A 16453-nucleotide genomic window follows, 5' to 3' on the forward strand; every position below is an offset into this window, starting at 1 on the left:
AAAAAAAAAGGAAAAATAGAAAAAAACAATGATTTGAAACGTTTCCCCTTTCTTGTGGGTGATGTAGGTTAGTTACTGCCCTGGGTTCATAAATGGGGAAGCAACGAAGCCTGCACCTGGTTATCTTGAGCTGTTTCATGATCCGGCAGCATTTCGGTTATTTTTATTTTGCTTTGAGGAACTATGACTGACTGTCACTGCAGGATGAGCCCAGCAGGAGGCCGGCCAGCCTACATTCAGGGTTCTGAGGTCTCAGCTACGCCAACTGGGGCCTTCACATCGAGAAGGCAGCCCTTTCTCTTCTTTTCAATTCAGCCAGCAGATTCTGACACTCTCTGGTGGGCCCAGCCTGTTCTAGGGACACAAAGGGACACAAAGAAGATGCAGGCCTGGCTCCTGGGAAGGCAACATCCAGTCAGCATCACCATACCACCGACTATTCAACAGTCTTTAATCAACTCTCTGTGATAAGAAAGCCACACCGAGAGAGGGGGCTGGTGAATGTCTGCTTCATTTATGAGATCCATTAACGAACGTAACGCACTTATTGTCTACGCTGTGCACTGAGGTATACAGTGATATGAAAAGCTCAATAAGAACTCAAGAATCAGAGAAAACAAGGCACAGAGAACTACCAGGAAGTACAGAGGATGGAGCACCAGTCAGCGGAGCGACCACTCAGTGTGCAGAGGGCAGAGGAGGGGATGACAGCTATTGAGAAGGCAGAAATGGCAGTGGGTCTTGAAGGATGGACGGGGTCTGGACAGGAGAAAAAGAACAATAGGGGGACGGTATAAGCAAAAGCCAAAAGCGAAGGTTTGAGGTCGAGGGCACCCCCCTCTCTGGGCCTCTCCATCTCATCGAAGGCAATCTAAGGGCACGTCCTCCCTCGCCTTTAATGCTGTGACTGCGGGAGAGTTTGCTTTGGTTTTCTTGTTTTCCAACCAGATCTCGTGACAAACTACGCACGCTTCACTCCTGAGTGGAGGAAATGGAGTGAAACATCAGGTTGGAAAAACATTAGCGCCCGGGAGAGTTGAAACACACGATCGCCCTTGCCAAGGAGGTAATTACCAGCCAAATGAGATCGCCCGGACCAGCGGGGAGACAGGGAAGGGCCGGTAGAGCTTGCTAAGGTGGTGAGAATGTCTCTCGCTTTTCCACAGCATAACTTACAATTTTCTGATGGTTTAAATGTTATGGTTTTCATAAAAGTGTAGCTTGAAACTATACACTCGGCCCCTAGTGACTATAAGATGAAAATAATGGCAATATTCTCCCAAGAATCCCCAAGGTAAGGCAAAGCCCTCTTTTCAAAAAGTGACAATATCAGTTTGGGCACACAGAAAAATGAGAACGTCGGAAAGAAGCCCGGCGGGGGGTGGGGGGGATGGGGGGGGCTGTCCCTGGGAGCTGGAGGAGTTAAGATGGACTGCAGGTGGACTAGAGACAGTATTAACATATATATGTATGTGTGTATTTAAATATAAATCATTCACTGGTCTCTTAGAAGAGTTAAACCCAATTAAATATAAAAAAGAAATGAGATTTTGTTACTATGTAAAGCAGATGACTTTCAATGCAAATACTTACCTATTCAGCAAGTTCTAGAATTTCTGTTACTGTCTTAGTAAAAAATGGCTTTCAGAGATGCTGAAATTACATGTGCAGAAATTCCTGGGACTGAAGGTGTTTTTCATGAAAGAATGGGTTTTATTTTACATATAAAATATGCATATATACTCTGCATACATATATGCAATTGTATGTATATACACGCACATGTGTGTATGTATACATCTACATAGATATAGAAAACAGTACAGTTACGTATGTAATAAAGTAAAACCAAGTCTTCATGATACCCCAGTAAAAATCACTGCACATGCAAAGTCTGGGCTCCTGGACCCCTCACTAGGTGAGACTATTTGCTTCGGCACACCTAGGTCTCCCCAAAAATGGACTACTCTGATCTGCTCTCTCATCCTCTCTGCAGACAGCAAATTCACAGCATTCTGATCACGAGAAGCACCATTACACCTCACAAATCAATACGGACAACTCTTCAAATTCGATTCTTGAATACAAGTTTGCAGCTAATTCCTGCAAGAATTTCATCATTAACCGAGGTGCAATTTAGAATCTGTGATTGAAACGCCTGCCTGCTACAATTCCCAATTCTCCTCTTCAACTAAATTACCCTCCATTTGTTGGAAATGTATCAACCTTAAGTTAGAGCAAGGTACATTTATAGGCTTGTATATACCCAAGAATACACATGTAGTAGAATAATATTATATGCTACCTCCTCTGTCAACAGAGCAAAATATATATACGTATCAGGTCAATGGCAGACATAAGGCAAAAAAAAAAAAAAAAAAAAGCCGCCAGTCAATAGGGCACAAGTTTAGGGATTTCGGAATAAAAGAAAAAGCTCACATGAAATGTGCATTTTGGGAGGCAGGTATAAAGTCTGTTTTACAAAAGTTTTAAGCTGTTTTTAATGAAGTCTCTTCATTTCTGTCTCCCTAAGTCTCTTCGCCCTGATTGGTGCAAATGGGCAGTTTTACTATTTCAAGGTCATTTAGAAATGGTCCTCTTTGACAGCGTCTGATGCTTTGGGAGGGACACAGTAAAGGACGCAGAGGACGGAAGCACCAGACTAGTAATCGGGGACCCCCGACCCAGAAGCCACGTCCCTCTGGTCCGTCGAGAGCAGGGCCTTTATAACGATGCGGCAAACGTCTTACGTACGGGCTCCAAACCGAATGCAGTCTGTTAACCAAGCAGTTTAGGACTAACTTTTTTTGTTTTTCCTTTAGATGTTTTCCCTACTTTTCTCTACAGAGTCTCTACTTCCTTTTATGTCCATTTGTTCTTACAGTGACACCAGGTCACTGGCCACCTGCCTTCTCTGTAGTCTCCAGAACCCACACCCTCCAGGACCCAGGAAGAGAAGCTGCTTCGGAATTCCTAATTATTAACATAATTAACACCTTTTCATTCTAGAACAGGCCAGTAGTCACCTTTCAAGTGCAGCAATTATGGAAATAAGACATATGGATGTGTAGTAATTTCATAATAACTACACACCTATGAAGTACCAGAGGAGGCCTTCAGGTTTCAAACCCGCTTAAGTATTCAGTGATGCTAATTAGGATGATAACTTGTATTTAAGTGGCGCCATCCTGCCCCAGCCACCTAACCTGGCATCAAGGTGTACAATTAACAGTCACGTATAAAGAGTGACAACGTTTGGAACACGAGAGGGACCTTTTCAGAAGGGAACGCAGCAGGCAGAAGGAACCCTAAGGCCTGCTGGCACTTCTTTTCTTGTGGAACAGGCCAGCCCAGTGAGTCAGAGGTGATGGGCGGAAATGAGGTTCAGCCGTCTACCTCTTCGAGTCTTTCAGAAAGAAGAACGATACTACTGACAGAGCAGAAGACGTGGCATGTCTGAGCCTGAGGCTGAGAAGAACGGTGGATGTGCCAGATGCCAGAAGCCCGCAGGATGCAAAGTGACCGGGAGAGTTTGGGATGGTCACCCTAGAAAGATGTAACTGAACGGGGTACGTGGAGAAATCTGCCGTGAAAGGCAAAGAACTTACTGCCACCGCACATGATGGGGCCATGAGGCTCTGCAGCAGTGTGTAGAAAAAAAACAGCATTGGCTCACTTCGAGTTCACGGAGCAATATGGCTTCTAGAGATGGAGATGTGACCATCAGTGCCATTAACCAGAAAACTGCTAGAATCAGCAAGAGAGCAGCCCAGCTCCATCCTCTACTGTCAGACCACAGCCAGAGACACATGTTCACTTCCGGCCAACGCATTTTCGGAGGCACACGGGCAAGCAAGACAGCAGACGAGAGACCAGAGGCAGGGAGGGTCCAGAAACCAGGATGTAGCGGGATCAGCACAGAAAGTTTCAAGAAGGACGGATGTTGAGAGAGCAAAGGCTGCAGTGCACAGGTGTTTCTGGAGTTGTATTACAGAAGAGGTTGGACTGATGAACATGATGCCAGTGAGCAAAACTGGATTCCATTGGTGGAAGTTACGAGGAGGTCACAGGGAAGGCATACATGTAAATCCACTATGAAGCCTTGAGCTTCCTGAAACAGAAACTGGACCATCCCGTATCGTTCCTGGGTGGAGGCACCGATGCCCCAGGCAGAGGTGAGGGTGAGGCTGCGTCTGGGACGTGGCCAAGGCCAGCGAGCCTCGCAGAGTGGGTGGGAGTGTGGAGCTGAGAACTAGACCACGGCCATGTCCTTACACGTGCCAGATGAACAATCCTCCCTGGATCTCTGCTCACGTTTTTGCTTTAAAATTCTTTTTTTATTTTTTAAAAATTAACATACGGTTAATTTTTTCTGTGCAGAGTTCTATAAATTTTATTAGCATGGTAATAGCATGTTCACCACCACCACGATCAGGATATAGGATGGTTTCATCACCCAAAAAAATGCCCTTCTGTCGCCTTTTTCCCCAAACCCTGGTAAGCACTGATCTTCTCTCCATCACGATAGTTCTGTCATTTAGAGAATGTCACACGAATGGAATCATACTGTATGTAACCTTTTGAGACTGGCTTCTTCCATTCAGCACAATGCCTCTGAGATCCTTCTGAGCTGCAGCGTGTATCAAGAGTTCCGATTCTTAAACAGAGGATAACAAGGAGCATCGCTTAGCTGCTCTGGCTACTCTGAAATCTCTGCCTTTTCAGGTTTTCCAAACATCTTGGCTCAATCTGGGGAGCAGTGAATTCCGTTTAAAGAAATTATAATATTTGGTGCCTTTGGTGAGTTTTTTCTTTTTAAAGAAATCTGAATTCTAAAAAAATAAAAATACACGCTCACCGGGAAAAAACCCAAATGATACAAATCAGTACATGTATACATAGAGAAGAAAATAAAATTTCCCTTCTATGACTGTCATTATTAGAGGAATACATTATCAATAGTGACTTTCTTCTACATGCTTTCCTAAACTTATGTGGTCATATACATTTAATATTTATAAAAATGGGATCTTTACTGTTGGGCACCTGATACCAGAACATCGTTTTCTATAAGTACACTGAGTTTCACCTCATTATTTTTAAAAAACTGTGCTTTATTCCGTTATACAGATGGACCGACATTTACATAATAGGTCCCCTACTGATAAACACTGAGATTGTTTTTAAGTTTTTATTAACACGATGTAGCAATAAACGCCCTTGTTTATATATCTTAGGGTCTCAAACCATTTGAATGAAAAAATAAAGCTCTTCAGAAGAAAGTATTTATTGGAAGAGCATCAGATTTGACAAATGGCACCACGGTAGGGAATAAAAATTCAGAAACATATAGGCTCATTAAAACATGAGCCCCAGAATTAAAGTTGCCTTACTTGTATGAGCACGAAGATACTTCAGATTAATATCACACGAACTGGCTTCGCCTTCACGGGCCCCGTGGTTCCTCTCTAGACAGTTAAATGGTTTCTTCCTGAAGCTAAGAGCTATTTCCTGTCACAGATTTTACAGTCCTGCTGTCATTGGGCGTTCTGCAGTTGATGGCAGAGATTAGGATGTGCCAGCACGAGGATGCTCTGCCTGTCTGCTGCCCACGGTGCCTATTTCTTCCTTGTTCCATTCAATCGAGCTCTGCCAGCCTATCTCCTCCCCCCAAGTGTTGTGGGTCTGATTTTGCTCTCCCAAGGAAACTGAGCCTATACTGACTTCTTTATATGAGTTTTACAAATTATCTGACAATCTGAGCGCTTTGGGACACTTCCCAAGGCCGGCCATGTCTCACACACTATTCCTCTTCCTCAGGCAGTGCTCACCCAGGCAGTCCTTATAGGCAAAACCAAAGCTAGGTTCAACTATTCTCCTACTGTTTTACCAACCCATCCAGGAATAAGGGTTCAGGGACACCCCTGAGCATGGACAAGCACTGATGCTATGAGAAGTGTGTGCACCGTTAAGGTGACAGGTGACTGGGGAGTCAGAGGCTCAGAGCCAAGTCACAGACTGAGAGGCCTGTTCATCCTGCCATCATCTAAAAACCCCAAAGAACCCTCTGCCCCAGAACTCTGTGGCTTAAAAGGCCTTTTACGGCCATAGTTTCGCTTGGGCAGGCAGCAGAGCTAAGCACACGGAAACAGGCCGGCCGCAGCCAAGCGAACAGTCTGGGGTTCCGGGCTTTTGCTACGTCAGGCTATGATGCTCACAGCGGCTGCAACAGGTTAGACAGAAACAAGGCAAGGAGGCCAAAAGTTGGCCAGGAGGAGCGACCCTCTCCGCCGGTCTCCGCAGGCAGTTATGGGAGATGGGCAGTGTAGCACTTGGCACTGCAGTTTCCCAAAGACTAAACGGTTTGTTCATCTCACACACACATACCCACACACGTGTGCACACACATGCCTCGGCCTCACTGAAACACCAAATCAGCCTCAGGCCCCCACGCCTGGACTACTATTAAACTCCCGAATGCACCCTTCCAGGCACAGCAGCCCTCTGTGTAAAGAAGGGAGACGCCCCCAGACCGGGTCAGGTGTCTGCTGGCTCTGCAGGTGTGGCCTCGGCCACCCACCAGAGTAAAAGACCCAGCCGGCCTGGAATGTGCCAGTTGAGACTGCCTACAGGGGTGGGGAGCTCCTCGGGGGCAACGACTTAGGAAACGGCACAGCGGTGACGCAGGTAAGGGACTCGTCGAGACAGAAGAAACGTTGGGAGAGTCAGTTCGCACGGGGCACGTACTCCAAGTCTCTTGCCAGCTAATCTGCTTCGATTACCCCAAGAGAACGGAACGTTCTTGGGATGATAACATGTGCAATTATAGAATAAAATCTGATTGTTTCATACGAATTCCTTGCCTTTAGATCCTTCAGAAAAAAAGTAAAAACATAAAGAAAAGGGTCTACCTAGGTTTATTCTTTGTCTTCTGTCCACCTTTGCAACCCCGAGGTACCGAAAATGTCATTTAGGATCCCTCGGTTTCTTCTTTTTTTCTATGTTTACTTACGGATTTCCTTAAATATTCTAGATTTGAGGGAAAAATGAACGTTTCCTCTGCAAACTACTTCCCTTGTCACTCTCGACGTCTTTGCCAAACTTGCAGAGTCTCTTAAAGTCGTTTGAGACAAATTTCTTAGTGCTTTGTTTTATCCATTTGGATTTAATGAGATTTCCCTAATAATTATATGAATCTATGACTTAGTTAATAGCTTTGGATTCTTCCTTGGTGCCATGAAAAGAGCACCTGATCGATGAATGTTTGTTACTGTGCGATGAGTAGGAATTATACCAAAATCATAACCAACAACTTCTCTGGGACCACGGAATAATTTTTCTTTCCTCTTAAATGTCTAAGATTACTATAAGCTAAAATAAATAGCTTTAAAAAACAGAATGTGTAAATGTCTCTGCTGTAGCAGTACAAGATCGTAATTAAGCAAAGTCAGAACTTGGGATGTCTGATCTTAAAAGCTCATGAGTCTTTCCTTAGTGGCTACTGGAAGTCTGAGCATGGCTGCTATTGCTGTTTGCAGGACGGGGCTGATTCCTCCAGGAAGCAGAGGTTCTCCAGCCAAGAGGAAAAAAGTACAACGCAAACCACCGAGCCTACATTTCCATTTCAAAGCTGATCTACTCCAAAAGCATCAATTACCAAGGGAATCTAGGGGCCACATCAACATTCATGAATTCCAATCAAACATTCAAATAATTTTAAGAAAATTCTGGAAAACAGTCAAGTCCAGGCAAGATTCAACTTGATTGTATCGTGATTAATGACACTTAGTGCTACAATATGACAGTATTTAGAGCCTCCCGTCTTCCCGATGATAGTCTTGATCGGAAGCCAGAAAGCTCAGCTGCTCAATGGATCAACCTGGACCAACCTACACCGTGCTGCTTGGATGGCCAGATGTTGTACCGGGCAAGAGAAGAGAGGCCGAAGATTCTTTTTTTAAGAAGACTGGTATCGAGCCTTAAACCAACTTTAATCTATCTTTAAAAATATTTTCTAGTTATCTCAGCTGGAATTTCTGAAGTCCCCCACCCCAAGCAAAGCGTTGTGCACTGGGATCCTAACACCCTCCTGGAGAACTTACGCATGGCCGAGAGAAATCTGGACCACAGGAGAAAGAATCTTTCCTGAAGATTCCACTTCAGACTGTATCGGAGTCAGAATACACTGTGAGGACATCATCCACAGACGTTTCGGCTCACGTCACTGACTTGAGACAAGTGTGACATAGAGAATTTCAAACTGCAAACTGACTGCCAGTGGGATCTCTGCGGTTAATAACAGCAACATTCGACAGCACATACGGCCCCAACCGGCCTGCATTCACAGCGGGAAGCCGGCACCTCACAGTCCCCACTCGCTTCTGTTTATGCCGTGATACCTTTCCCGTCCCTTTCCGTGGAGATGCAGCATGAATCACAAAAATCGGTGCCGAGAAGCTGGATACGCAGTAAGAACTTGCAGGGGCGTCTGTGTGGGGAAAGGGCCGAGACCGGCAGATGTTTCACGCCCTCCTCGGCCTGCATCGCTCTTCCTCTGCCTTGGTGTCTGGTATGGTTGAAATTCTCCATACCTTACTTAAGAGTAACAGAGTACTGCCATTTTGTGAGAATCTTCATTTTTCTTTGTCTAAAACAGTTCCCGCGGTTTCCTCTTGTGATCCAGGCAGGGTTCGAACTGAGCTGTTTCCCTTTTCATCTGTTTGCTCTATATAGGGCATAGGGACAGGGTCAGGAGGCTGGCTTTTCAGGACAAGGACAGTACGAAATCAACCGTGACTGACGAACCTGGCGGCACCTCGGAATCGGTGGGGAGCATAAGGATTCGGGATCCTGGGCACCAGGATTAGAGACTGCGATTCTTCTGGTCTGGACTGGGGCCTAATTGACTCCAAAGCAGCTGGGCCATGGATTGGCACTTGGGAACCACTGATCTAAGTGAAATACTTAGAGCCAAGCGATGAAAGCTTCCAGGGCTGGCTTTCCTCGTTTAATGGCCAGGTGCTATTTATTATAATATGTTCACATCTTGAGAGGAGAATGAAAGTTCACAGGATGGTACGGCTAAGAAAAGCACCCGCACGCACTGGCCAAACTGAGAGTGGGAGAAGGTCACGTTTGCAGAATTGCTTCTTCCCCGCTAGTCGTTTATTAGAAGTATGTTGCCATGGTGATGGGAAGAGGGCTGAACATGGAGGTTTGTGAAAGGGGCTCCAAATTGGAAAGGGCTTAACCTACAGAAATCTTTGTTAAAATTACTTCTGTGAATTGGGTTGAGACGCTGCCTCATCTGCTCTCGGCTGGAGGCCTGTCAAGCGCCTTTAGGTTCCATCGGCCACTCGGTTCTTTGTTTCCCCCTGTCATGCTGGGGGAACCCCAAGCCTTGGTGACAGAGAGAGGGTGTTCCACTGGATATCCTGGGTTCCTTCCAGCTCTTAATTTCTGGACCTGTGTGATGAACTTTGGAGGACTTTTTTTTTATGAACTATTTTTCTGTTTAGGTCATGAAAACATATCGATATAAATAAAAACATAGAGATAGATTTTTTTTTTTACAAATCAGTACAAAGATGCTTCAAGCATCTTTGAAGGTTTCATGCTTGTCTAAGATGCATATAACGGTGAACCAAGGGGACAGACACTGATGCAGGCTCTGCAGGTGCTCTCTCTCTGCTGTGCCTCACTCTCTTCAAATGGGGCAGCAGGAAGTCCCCTTGTGCGCCTACAGACCATTTAAACAAAGAAGGACTTCTAAGTCTTTGGAGTTCGCTGCCTAAAGAAAGATAGCTGAGATTTGTATATTAATATATAAGAATAGATTTAAATGCTCGTGGCAAAGAATTAACTACAAATAGTAAAAAAAAATAAAAATAAAGTTTCGTGTTTAACGGACTTATGTTTTAATTCATCCCTTGAGGAGCAGAGTAAGGAAGACTCAGAAAAAGGGGAATGAAAATCTGAACAGGGCTCTGGAATGTCATGCCTGGAAGAAAAAAGGACAGTCAAAATGATGGCCCATTTCCTAGAGACAGAATTAAGGCAGGATGAGCATTTACAGATGTGAGGGTGAAAAAAAAGGTCAATGAAGGTAAATTGATATTTATAGAAAACTGCCAGTTATACAAATGAGATAAATGAAACCTCAACAATTCTAAATTGATTTCGAAAGGTGATTTTAACAATGACACGCAGTCCCTTCTTTATAACAGTGTTCTTGGCAAGACAAGTAGAATGGATAATTCGGTCACGAAACCATAGTATTAACGTATACTCATTAAGAACGAAGTTTTAAATTAGCTTAATTTGAGTTAGAAACGAAGCACAGGTTGTTTAACGCTTATTAACTTATTATTAGATGATCTGAGACCAAAAACCAACTTTGTGACTTGGGACTTATGACAGAAATCATCAGTGACTTTGAGTATTTATCAATCTCTATGTTCATTTATTTAATAAATTCCTAACTAGTTAGATAAGAATATCTTCATCTTCATATTATCATCAAGTTTAATGGGATTGGAAATTATTAAAATATATCTTGGTGGTAGCTGATATTTCTTGGGAACAGACTAAAAATACAAGAAATACTAAGATAAAATGAAAGACGTTTCCCCCCCTTGCAAAAAAGTCACAACCGCTAATGACACAAGATGTAAGCAAATGATGGCCTGTGATGTGTGTGTAAGCAAAGAACTATTTTGTTAAAGAAATACTATGCATGATGCTCACCGACACCAAAAAAATCGGTAATTACAAAACAGGTGTGTCCTGGAGCCATAAGGAAAAGAAGAGAATTAGATGTCGGATGCATGAGGACAGAAAGAAAGGATGTATTTGGTCTTTGAATATCACCAAATTCTCACCTCAAATGATTTATTTTAGATATTTAAGAACTGTGCATGCAAGGCTCTAAGGGAATATATACATAAAAAAAAAGAAAGAAAGAAAGAAAAGAAACACCTCGACATGAGGCAACCCAGATCAAAAATGTTCTACATTCTCGCAAAGAAATACTTAACCTGAAAACAAGAAAAACGGTTATCCTGGTCTAGAACAAGGCTTTCCTCGAGGGAGCGAGATAGAGAGGGAGCGACAGAGGGAAGAAGGAACCAGCCACGCGAGCTGAGCGTCCTCCAAACAGACTACCTCAGCTTCTCCTGGAGACCAGGCCTGAGGGGCGAGTGGAGGACCGGGGCGCAGGAGCACCTGGGTCCCGGCCTGAGGCACTCGCAGCAGGACCCCAGTCCTGTTACTAGGAAAACCACTGCAATAATAAGAGAGAAACAAAGTCTATTCAAAAGAAAATCTTCCAGAGCTCTGGAAAAATAACACGCAGTGAGAGGTCCTCCATACTAAAATCTTGCAAGAAAGAAAAAAAATGAAGTTGGGCGATCTTACAGCCCCTTTTGAAAATTCTCCAATGTTACTGGGGTCCAGCTTAGGAACGAAAAAGCAGACAGAGGAGTCCCCTATGGATGTCTGTCCCATGTCACTGCTGCACAAGCACAGAAGTCCATTTTTCCTCACCAGGCTCAAGGAGAAGTCAACACGCTGAAGGTTTAAGCAGAGAACTTGCTGGTACAGACAGGCATGGGACTGGCTCAAGAGGTACCCTAAAGTCCACACCCACTCCCCTTTGCAAGTGCCTGTGGTCTGTCCCTTCTTTGGCCATGCCACTCACTCCCTTGGGTAGGCCTCTAGCATTTGCATCACAGAAGCTGGCCCTGGATGGTACCAGGCAGCACTAGGCCTCGGGACAGCCCGAGAGGCTGTGCCATCCCGGCCGTGTGTCCATGGCAGGTGCAGGAAGCCATGGGGTGGCCGCCCTGTTGTCCTAACTTTGATGGAGAACCACAGAGGAGTCTGAACCAAGCTGAGGCTCTGCTTCCTCATCCATGAAACATGGGGGAGGGGAGACCTGCACTTCCAAACGGCTTTATGGAGGACGCCGATGATATTCACTCTGCGTGAGGAGTGCTTCACAGGTCACGACGTCTTTTCAAATGTCATCGTATTGAACTGTCGCACGATCCTTCTGCTTGGGCCTTAGTCCCATTTTCTAAATGGGGAAACTGAGGCTCAGAGAGAATGCGAGCCACATAATGAGTCAATGGCAAATTCTGGTCTCGAATCCATGTCTTATTATTCAAAATCCTGATAATGCAATTTTTTTTTTGAGTTTTACATTACTGGGTTCTAAAAGTATACATTTTTTATATTTATTTAAAAATAAGTAGTTTTGGTTAAAAAAAAATGACATCGTTTGACATACTCTTGTGTGTGTGTGGGGTTTGAGATCAAGAATAAGCGTTGCTATCACCTCCCACTGTCATTGCTGCTGTCTGGAAGAGCCTGGGTGAAGGACGGGGCTCTACTTGCCCTGTGCTTCCGGGCAGGGTCGGTTAGAAGAAGGGCTGGGACCTGAGGGCACAGCAACATCAGTGGCTCTTGCTGGGATAGAAAAAAAAACACACACAAGCGCGCACGCGCACGCGCACACACACACACACACACACACACACAGATCCTGAGGTCCAGAATCTCACCAACACTAACTAAAATTATACAGCTTTACAGTTTGCAATGCACCCTTCGCACAATGTGCTAAGGTGTTGCTAGCTTCATTTCATAAGCATTTTGAAAGCCATTTCACGGCAGAACTGGCTTTGGCCATGGACATGCAATCTAAATCTGGCTCCTCTCGCACTGTATGGGCTCCAGGCTCAGCCCTTGGGGTTTGCCATCCTAATAGAAACCCCAGCATCTCAGGCACCTTGGATGTGGCAGCCTGTGACGTTCTGCAATTAGGGGCCCCGGAGAGCCACGGGAAGAACTATGAGCTTCTCTGTCTAGCCTCGTCTCTGAAAACCAGAAGGATGATGAGAGCTAATCAAGTTCTCAGAGCCCCACGCCCTTTTTTCTCTCAAAGGCAGAGCAGTTTCTCAAATGGAACAAAGCAATTTCTTTGCCATGAGAGCTTTTATGTTCACCTTCAAAACAGCATTTCTGCTCTGCAGAGAGAGCTTTCACAGGAACATCTTCTTTGAAAGGGAAGAAGTAAATAAGGAGGGAGAAAAGGTCTGGGGCTCCAATTTTTCTCCAGTGGGATCTGAGTGCCTCGACATCAGGGCACCTGGCACCTGGAAATCCATTTCCTGCCCCAACTGTGACACAGGTGTGGGGAGGCTGCTGCGTACGTGGCCAGCTTGAGACTCTCTCTGCTGCCCAGAGATGCAGCCCCGAACATTCTACCGTGACAGGGCAGGAAGCACTGTAGCGTCCCTGGCTTCAGAGGGAAATTCCCAGATGCTGGAGAAAAAAATACCAAACCTTAATGTCTACATGACATGGTTCCTTACCAGCTGGCCTTGCCCGTGGGTAGCTCTCTTGATCTGAAAACCTTCCCCACTGGTCTTGCTGCAAAGTCCCTCCACTGCTCACCATTTCATTTAAAACTCTGAAGCCCACTGTTAAAATACCAATGTGAACTTGTGGAGTTAAAAACCATTAGGGGAAAAAAATCTCAGTTGCCCGGACAGAAGGCACCAGGAAGCTCTCGCGTGCCCCGGGGGGACTCGGGGAGGAGAGACAGTGTGCGCTGGCGGGGGGGTGGGCGGTGAGCAGCAAGGCGGGGTGCCAGCTGCTGGCACAGGCTCGCACCAGCATCCTCCTCGGAGGACGGCTCTGGGCCTACCAGCCGCTCTGCCCGCACTCTTCAAGAGCTGCAAGTGGCCAGGGACTGAAAATGCCACGAGATGGATCTTCCCGGTGACTGCCATGTATGAGGGTCCAGTCCCCTGGTCTTGAGTGGGGACAAATTCCGAGGTGTAACTTACACCCAGTGTCCCCTGTGGAATCAGGACGAAGCGAGGGCCCCTCCAGCGGGCTCTGGCCGAGGTCCTCCTCCCGTGTGGCTTCCTCCCCTTCCACGTCCTGCATGTCCCGCCTCCTCATACATTTCTCTGGGAGCATGTCCCTCAATAAACTACTTGTACCCAGATCCTGACTGAACTCAGGGTCTGCTTTGGAACCCCCCCGCCCCACTCCACATCACCCCCAAAGACAGAGCTCCTGTCTGGGAGGGGCCAGTGGAACCAGGCTCCTCCAGTGAGGTGGGGACGAGATGATCTATGCCCACTCTTCCAGTTTCGCTGTGGGCCACCCTTAGAGCCAAGGCGGGAATTATACTCTGGAATTAGAATTCTCCACGCATCTAGAGGAAAACAGCCTGGTCTGAACAAGCAGCTTTGCTTAACAGGGTCTTTAATCGTATTCATAGTGAAAGATTGCCGCCTAACACTCGTGGGCAGCAGGGCTGGTGGTAATGGCTGCTGGTTTCCTCAGCAGCGATTAATATTATTTGCATAAATCTGTAGGGACACTTATCACAAAGAAATAAAGTAGCCACCTAAGCAGTGCATGAAAATCAGCATAATATTAACCAAAAGAGGAAATTAAAAAAGGAAAATGTCACCAGAAATTTTAGCTTATCAATCTTCATTCTTTCCCCTTTAAACCTGTTTCACTGCTGCTTATATTACATTTGCATAATTAAATTGCTGGGAGCATGTGTTTTAATTTGGATGGAAAGTATATATTATTTCTACTGTGTAAAAATTATTTGATGTTTGATTGAGTTTTTAATGTTCACTCTTCAAATTACTAAAGACAGAAAAATAGTTTTGTTTTTCTGGGGTTTTTTTTCTTCCAACCTATTTGACCATGAGAGGTTCAGATGTTATTAGAAGGTTACGAGAACAGAAGTCAGGCCAAACTCGTGCGAGCAGACACAGGCCTGGAGACGGTGGGGCAGGGTATGGTGTGTGTGGGGTGGGCGAGGTGGAGTGGGGTGGGGAGGACCGGCCAGCCTGTCCATGTCCTAAGGTCTTATTTTGGCTTGCTACCAGTTTGTTGTGACCTTCAGTGGGGTCATTTCTCCCATCCATCCATCCATCCATCCATCCATCCATTCATCCTGCCTGTCCGTCTCCTCCGCCCCGTCCGCCTATCATCCATCTCCATTCATCCATCCATCCATCCATCCATCCATCCATCCATCCATCCATCCATCCATCCAACTGATATCTATTCTGAGCCAACACGGGGTTAACTAGATCTACACTTACATAGTCGTGACTAGTCACATGTGGCTAAATATAAATCTAATTAAAATTAAATAAAATTAAAATTAAGTCCCTTAGTTCCACTAGACACATTTGAAGTACTCAATAGCCCCCGGCGACTAGTGGCCACTGTACTGGACGGTACGGACACAGAAGATTTCTAACTGCAGAAAGTTCTACTGGACAGTGCTGAACCGGATGATCTCTCAAGGTCTTCTCTTCTCTAATGTGAGATGATGAAAACGATGTGACAATAAGCCCAAGTTCATCCTGGTAGCCGCCAAGCGGTGCAGAGCTGAAGTTGTGCCGTTTTACAGGCGTTCACCGGGACTGTTACAGAACTAGACGGGGCTGAGGTGAACACACAGGTGGCAAAGGGGCAAGTTTCTCCTCTCGGAGGGAATTAGAGCCCAGTGGAGGAGACAGACATATGTGTGAACAATGCACTGGGGGTGGGGGTAAGAAAATGGCTCCTAAGCTTAGTCCAGGACCAGCCCCCCCAAATTTCTAAATGGAAGCCTGGCTATTGTGCCATTCTACTGCGGGGAATGTCCCTGGCTGACGTCCTAACTGGTGTTCCTTCTGGATTAAGTGCCGATAATGTTCTCTAGCATGTAAGTTCTGAATCCCCGCCCTCCCCCTCCCTAGGCACTGCGGGTACACCGCCAAGGTGCTAAGCTCTTCAACATGGACGGGTACGTTTCAGTATAAGTGGCAAGAGAAGAACAAATAGCCTGACATGGGATTTACCTTATTTGGCCAGGCTCTGTGACGGGGTGACGGTTTGTTATCTTCGACAAATATTCATGTGGGTTTGGTCATGTGACCAAACCTACATGATTCGGCCAATGGGATGTGAGTGAACATGACCCAAGAGACGGCCCGGAATGTACTCGAATGATTGGGTTTGGTCTTCTGTCCTTCTGCCACCACCACGAGAAGGCCTTGTGCTCACTAGTCCCCTGACCCTGGGGAATGGAGCAGAGCTGTGGGCTGGCAGAGCCTAGCGGGGCCTAGCCTAGGTCAGGGGAACCCAGATGACCTGCAAGTATGAGATCGAGAAATAAATGCTTATTAATGCAAAGCTGCAGAGTTCTGGGGTGGTTGGTTATACTACCGTGCTGTGCGTTGTTGTGGCAATAGCTGACTGACCATTACAGATGGCGACCACAGGGAGGGCCAGCCCCGGCTCAGAAACAGTCCACGCTTTGCGACTGTGGGCTTGTTTGGTAACTGAGCTCTCTGGAGCAGCCGGCGTGGCGGCACCACGTGAGCACGGCGAAGGCAGACCAGGTAAGCTCTGACAACCCCGA

The 16453-nt window shown here is 46.0% G+C and overlaps 1 protein-coding gene across 9 annotated transcripts in view; it reads right to left on the minus strand.

Annotated features, from left to right (window-relative positions):
• The window catches only part of ULK4 (unc-51 like kinase 4), a 378927-nt gene that overhangs the window by 45803 nt on the left and 316671 nt on the right, over positions 1-16453 (minus strand). The gene's annotated exons all lie outside the window — the stretch shown is intronic.

The sequence above is a fragment of the Pteropus medius genome, unplaced genomic scaffold (genome assembly GCF_902729225.1).
Source record: "Pteropus medius unplaced genomic scaffold, Ma_sr-lr_union100, whole genome shotgun sequence".
NCBI classification, from domain to species: domain Eukaryota; kingdom Metazoa; phylum Chordata; class Mammalia; order Chiroptera; family Pteropodidae; genus Pteropus; species Pteropus medius.